Raw genomic sequence first — 6396 nt, forward strand, 5'->3', positions numbered from 1 at the left:
CTTTCGCTGGTAATAAGTTCGTTAGTATTCATAAGGTTATAGATGTTATCGAGGCGAGCAATGTAGCAAGAAACATTTTGATTGCCTGTCCGCGCGACCAACCACTCGTAACTCGGAGATTTAGCGAATTTCATTATTTCCAGCATTATCTTGCACGGCGGCTGGTATACAATTTAATTGAATTCTCGAATTAGCACTTTCTTCTTAGTTCGCGAAACTTAACGACGAGCCGGAAGCGATCGTAGATTACAATTAAAATTAACTGGATCGTTAGACGAAAACGAAAGGAAGAAGGTGTGTCTGTTCCATCCTTTCTTTCTTTCCGCGAGTAAATCGCCATAATCAAACTATCGTTTGCAAGTTGCGATCCTTCGGGGTTCGCCTATCGATCGCTACTTCCCACGGGTAACGCGCGCAGAGCAGATTCTCCTTTAAACGAAAGACTCAAGCCCTTCGAGCAGTTTTTCACGCGACGATGAATATTTCAAGACGTTACGATCGGGTTAATGCCTACACAGAGATCGCGTCCACCTCCTGCTCGCCTATTTGCATTTCCATTTGCATACGCACTTACGTAAATTGTTTGATCGCGTTTCGCATCTTACGGCTAAACAAGCGAACGACCCAACGACGTATCGATAATCGCGATAGTCGAATAACGTAACCCAGTCGTACGAAACTTTTACAAGTTGTACGATACCTTTGTATACTTCGTGAGGGTGTCGAGTCCTATTTTTTCTTTCTTTCTTTTTTACTTTGTCCTTTTGAGAACGCTATATCCTACACAGAACGGTATACAGAATGAGATTGGATGGACAAAGTTTTATTCGCGATTCGCGTGAAAGAATTTCGAGCGTAAAGACTATTACGACGCTGACTGTCTCGTCTCCATTACCGAGCGAATTTTCGGCAGTCCGACCGTGCCACGGTGTGTAATTTGCTAGGGCCTTAGTCGTCGAAGGTAAAACCCGAGAAGCGTGACAGCGTGCTCGGGGCTTAATCGCGTTTGCTTATTTCCGGCGTTGGTCAGCCGACGCTGCAATTATGTAGGAGCGAGCTCGAGCGCTAACTGCTGCATAAGGGCTTATTTTATTCCTATTAGGGTAAAACGGGTAGTCAGGACGACGCGCATTCTCGTGTATCCCCAATTACGTGAAATTAATTTGGATCCCATTAGCGGTGGCCCACCGCTGCCGCGTCAACGATTTTTCCCAACGGTTCCCCTTCGGTTTCCTTTCCCCGTAAAACATACCTTAAACGTAAACCACAGATCGCGTAAACGTTTCTTACTTACGTTTACGAAGCGTACGTTTACGTTTACGTTCGTTAACGAGAAAAGATCGCTGCGAATATTATTGAATCCGCTGAGAAAGCGCAACCACGTTGCGCTTAGAACGATCGTTGCTCGGTTTTACAGACAGTCGTAGTTGACAGGAAACGCATCGACGAGGCAAAGATTTCGTCACGGATAGGGTGTTAACGATCTTTCGGTGAAAGGATAGAAACCGCGTGGACGAGGAAAGTGAGATATTTATTCTCTTCTTTTTTTCCTCTCCTTTTATAATACTTTCTATGGAAGGCTTGCCGGCGGAACGAGCGTCACTTCCGTGGGACAGGGCTTGAATGCAACACACTGTTAAATATCGCGCACCGAACGTGTGCCTCGTAAAATGTTTTAAGAAAGCGCAGCGAGCGCGCGCGCGCGCGCGCGCGGTTTGCATAATTGCAGACCGTGGCCGAGAACGGATGCGCTTATTAGCTGAAAGCGGTAGGAAATCACAGTTTCATTTTTTCGCGTGAAGGTTCCACGCGGTTCGTTTCGCGAAGGTACACTGCCTGATGGAAACCGAAGAAGAAGAAGAAGAAGAAGAAGGGAAGAAGGGACTGGCGAGAGGATGTGGTTAACCCACGGTCAAATCGAGCTTTTGCCGGGCTTCTGCATCCTGAAACGGGCGACAAAAGAGAATCACCGGAACAAAAGTACAGCCGTATACTGCCCCCGCATCCTGTTCTCTCTCGATCCTCCATTTACAGTCTAGCTCTGTCTTTTCGACAGATCCGAACGTCACCATCTACCGTCCGTCTACTTTTCCACGTTTTGCTGCGGTACGATGTGTATCGGTGTCGTAACAAATACGCAGCGTGCAACTGAAATTACAGTTTATCGATCGACAAATTGGACAAAATGAAGAGTTAAAGAGATAAAAAGAGATATAGATACGAGGCGTCGGGGCAAGATTAATGGATTATCGTCCTGCTATCTTAGCGCTGACAATATGTACGTACGCTGGCCTCTGGCTTACCCAGAACGTCGAGACGCGACGTCTACTTAATATTAATAACGCGTCGCCTGGAAACACAAGACGAGCGAGGCGGAAGGCGATTAACCGGTGGGCATTTAATAAAATGCAAATAACCGGTCGCCGATCGATTATCGCGGTTAGCGGTAAATAAAGTTATTTCGACGACATCGGCAAATCGCGTACGGATCGAACGCGGCACAAAAGGTTCCGCTCGTATTACGCGGCGATCGAGGGGGAACGCGCGATCGCAAATGTAGCAGAGGGAAAGATACGACAGCGGAAGATCGAACAGAAACGACGACGACGAGGACGACGAAGAAGAAGGAGAAGAAGGAGAAGAAGAAGAGGACGGGGAAGAAAGAGAAGGGCAGAGAGAAAAGAGCGAGGGAAAAGAGGTGGATCGAGGTGAATAACAGCGTATAATGTGTCCAAAAGGCACCTGCTTCTTTCGAGCTTACTATCTTCCCATCGAATGGTCTCGAGAAAAGGAGCTAGACTCGAGTTAGCCGATGTTATCTCGTTCCGAGACCAGCGAACCACTTATATCGTTAATTGCTCCCACTTCCGGCCTCCCTTCTCCCTCTTTGTTTCTCTACCTTCCGCCTCGTGTTCTCCCTCGACGTCCATCTCGCTCCCGCCGGTTTTATCTGTTGGCCGATGCGTGTGCTCGCGCGAGTGCTCGTACGCTGACGCGCGCGCGCGAGCGCTAAGAGCACGCATTATGCCCTCGGTTAAACTTCGGAAAGGCGAGCACGGAAGCTTATGCCCTTTTAAGCGGTCTCGTGTAAAGTGGATGTTCAGCCGGCCTCGAGCACAATGTATTTTAATCGCCTCCTCACGAAATTATTTATTGCGGATTCCGTTTTACGAGGAAATCAGTGGTAATTGGGGAGGCTTAACAGGGAAATACTTATAAACTTTATTGCATGTAGATCGGGCGCATAGCCGCGGAAACCTCGAGGGTACGCGAGACCTGGCGTAATTAATTGAAGAATATCCAATGAATTCCTCTCGCGCAAACTCGGGGCGAGCTCGAGTGTAAAATCAGTATGGAGCGATGACGATCAACCATAATTTATACCAGATTTTACGAGGGTACGTTAAACAGTTAACAAATTGGCAGGCAAGTTTCATTATTTCCAGATCTTGCAGCTTCGGTGCTTCTTTCGCCGGTATAACGAATACGTCGCGCCACGTAATAGGCGTAATAATTTCTGCGAAGAACCTGCGAGCAGAAACCGTTGCTGCCGCATTTCGTAAACAGCTCGTAGAAAAGCGAAAGATTCGGTGGTCGTAATACCTCGAAGAAGCGACAAAAGCATCGATTCGTCGACAAGAGGCGCGAGAAACGTCGCGATCGACAACGATCCGCACGACGTATAATGGATCGCCGAAACGTCGAAATATGGGTAAGTAGTGACGCGAAATTCCTCTCGGCAACGTGTTAACGATCTTCCTTTCACGACGTCACGGAGATTCGTCGAACAAGATTAAGACGAAACCAGTTGGTCGAGTCAACGTGACAGGATGAACCAGCGTGGAGGGAGAAAAAAGCGAGGGATCACCAGGCGTAATCGTGGCAACCACTTTACTCGCGTAAACGTACGCCTGTTCGAAAAATCAACCAGCCTCGCCTTCTATTCCCAGCATGTTGGCGAAAATTGGGAATAATATCGAACACGGGCCGGTAAATTGGTCGGTAACCGAGCCATTCTGCTCCAATGAAATTCGTCGACCGAACGTTTGCCGTGTCTCCACTCTATTTTGTACCTATCAGTGGTCGTATCGAGGTCAAAGTGCCGCGTATTTAAATAATATCGTGGCACGTCCGCATCGTAAATTTCTATTAAAACACTTAGAGTGCTTTTAGCCGTTCGTTTCGTTTCGATGTTGTAAATAAAATTTAATCGAACGACATATTTCACAGTCAAGAGTGAAACTATGTCTCGCTATAATTCATCATTAAGGATACGATAAATTACAAAACGTAAAAGTAAGATCCGCGGAACGAGATGTTTATCGTTAATCGAATCCTTTAATTGCGCGCCTGTTTCGAAACGATAACGTGACGCGTGCAGGTGTACGAGGAGTGAAAACGATATAATCGATGGTAGCTTGTCATTATCGAGTATCGTATATTATCGGCGCTCGTCAATGTGCCAGACGAGTGAGATTTGTCGCTTGCATCGTTGCCCATTCGATGACAAATCATCGTCCGGCCAATTCGACGATTCTACCGCGATACTCTAATGTCACCCCGGTTGCCTGCCTTTATTAACCCCTCGAGAAAAAGCTCGTTCCTTCCCATGGACTTAACGAGAATATGCAAATATCATTCGCCGAATGGAGATAAGAGCGTAATAAAGTATAATTTCTCGGCGAATCGTTTATATTTTCTCCTTGAGTTTCTTTATCGTGAAATTTATCGAATTATGTCATACTGGCCACCGACAAGTATAATCGTGTTATATAATACAACTGTATTAATTTTCTATACGAAACAAACATAAACACGTTACATAAAACTTCGTCAAAATTCACTCTTCGTTCGAACTTTAATTGTACAACCTAAATAGACTCTAACTACGATCCGGGTATTATTTATCAATTCGTTAAAACGTGTCCATCGTAATTGTATTATCCAACGGTCGCGTAGGACTTCACGTTGTAAGCGGTTTTCGACGATTATCGTTGGTATCGCATGTAGCGGAGAAAAAAATAATTCATTCGACGCTCGTAAAATTATCGAAACGCAGCTCGTTCTTTGCCGAGCGGCCACTTACACGCTGTATCTGATGTGGCCGTATTAAGGTAATGAATTATCGTGGTCCGATCGCGATAACCGTCGAATGTTTAGCCAACAGTTTTCTCCGCGTAACCCTTGCAATTTGCGTGCGTGAAAGCGTGTGCCCACGCGAACAGCCGTCCTGTGGCTGAAATAGACGCATCGCCGTGTCCGAGATAAAGCCCGGGAAACCTACGGGGAAACACATGGCCGCGAGAATTTAAATATTGTAATTAAGAGGAGAGGCTACGCGTAATCGAGACCCGAAGCCCGAGCTTGGTCGAGCACCGAGCATCGTTTCGGTGGGCGAGCTTCGGCCGAGCATATGGCCCGGACAATTACCAAGCAAACTCCGAAAACACGAGGGACACCGTCCCGCCTTATCTTCCTCCTCGATCCCGACCATTTTTGGGCCCGTCCTGTTCGTCGGTTGAAACGCTCCTCCGAAGATATAACATCCACGTTTCTCGTTTCTTGTAACGTATTTTTCGAAGCAACGGTGCTCGTGTGTTCCACGCTGCATCGGGAGGAAATATCGTCTTACAGGATTCACGTTCAAGAGTTTTCCCGTGTCACGGCTAATTGTTTCTCGGGACATGATAAAGTCGAACGATAAAAAGAAAAGCATAGAGAGAAAGAGAGAAAGAGAGAGAGAGAGAGAGAGAGAGAGAGAGAGATGAAGAGGGACGACGATAAATACTCGAAATCAGCGTTGATTAATACGCGGACGTAAAGAAATTTCACGTGATAACCGGCGAGTTCGATTCCAGATTATAGGTGAGTAATGTCCCTGGCAACCGTTCGGCAGTCAGCACGACGACAGAATCATTACTTAAACCGATACACTGCGCGCGGTGGGTAGAAACTATAAGTACACGCTGGATGCCCAGTTTACGTGCGTAAACCCGAGGTCTCCAGCGGCGGTAAATTGATAAAGTGGGTGACAAGTCGTTAAATCACCGGCAGGTACAGTCATCGAGATGCGATTGCATGTGCAGTCGCACTCTCGCGTGTGCGCGCGACTACGGGCCGAAGGGACGAGAGGGAAAGGCGCGGTGTCGAAAGGCAGAAAGAGCGAGCGCGATCGCGAGAGGAACAAGAGGAAGAGAGAAAGGACGAACGGGTGAAACAGCGGTGAAGAGGAGAAAGGAGGAAGCGGGAATCAGATTTACCAATCGACGATATATTTCAACTATCAACATTTTTGTAACTTATCGTTTTAGCGCGCGGAAACATTTGCATACGAGTTTCGTAAATCATTTATAAAATACGTTGCCAGGAATTTACGACTTTTGCCCGCGACTGCTT

This window comes from Bombus vosnesenskii, unplaced genomic scaffold, assembly GCF_011952255.1.
Source record: "Bombus vosnesenskii isolate JDL3184/JDL3185 unplaced genomic scaffold, Bvos_JDL3184-5_v1.1 scf7180000013262, whole genome shotgun sequence".
NCBI lineage: Eukaryota > Metazoa > Arthropoda > Insecta > Hymenoptera > Apidae > Bombus > Bombus vosnesenskii.